Here is an 889-nt window from a genome sequence, read left to right as displayed (position 1 = left end):
AATAGCTCCTCAGTTGCTCATAGAAAATCCCACCTTGGAGTTTACAAAGACTTATGGGTAGAAAAGCCACACTAAGTAATTTACTACACTGCAATGCAGTAGCATTAATGGTCTTGAATATGGCTGTTCCAAAATGAAAAGAATAATTAGATTAAAACCTAAATGATAACCAAGTATAATGTGTACTTCAAAGAATGAGCAAGTCAGTTATATCAACATACTGACAGCCAATAATTGCTCTCCAGGCATTCTCTACTCCTATTAAAAATATCAGAAAAGAAGCAACATTTGGCTGTAAGATTAATTGATCATCCAACCCCAAAAAAATGTATGATTGGGGCAAGTTTTGGGGGTAAATTATATTCAAAATTACAGTGGATACATAGTATGAATAGGATATCTCTATAGAGTAAAAAGTTGTATTGTCTGTCTTCATTTTGTATCAGCTGGATCTGTCATTTGAGAATTATGAGCCCAGCATGGAGAAAAGTGGGTGTTACATGACACTAGGATAACATCATGTGCTTCCAGATCATGATGCTCAATGTTCTCCAAAGTAGCTGCCTATTGCCTCTGTTGCCCTTTGAAACAGTGCACAGATTTCATAATATCCTTAGGCCACTTGCTTGATCCTGGCTTGAATGATGTACCTGACACTTAAGGAGATCCAGTGGCACAGTGCCTAAGGCATTTGAGTGCTAACCAGAAGGTTGATGGTTCAAATCCAACTGCCACTCCACAGAAGGAAGATAGGTCAATGTCATATTAGGGACTAGTAAATACTTGGTTGTGATCATGTATAATGGGGGTCTTATACTATTTTTGGAGTCCCTGAGTGGTATTTCAGTTAATAAGGAATACTCATATTCGGGTTCAATCTGAAAAGAGC

This window comes from Orycteropus afer, unplaced genomic scaffold (assembly GCF_000298275.1).
Source record: "Orycteropus afer afer isolate SDZICR_OR568_19922 unplaced genomic scaffold, OryAfe1.0 scaffold01156, whole genome shotgun sequence".
Classification (NCBI taxonomy): domain Eukaryota; kingdom Metazoa; phylum Chordata; class Mammalia; order Tubulidentata; family Orycteropodidae; genus Orycteropus; species Orycteropus afer.
Note: the sequence above shows the minus strand (reverse complement) of the source record.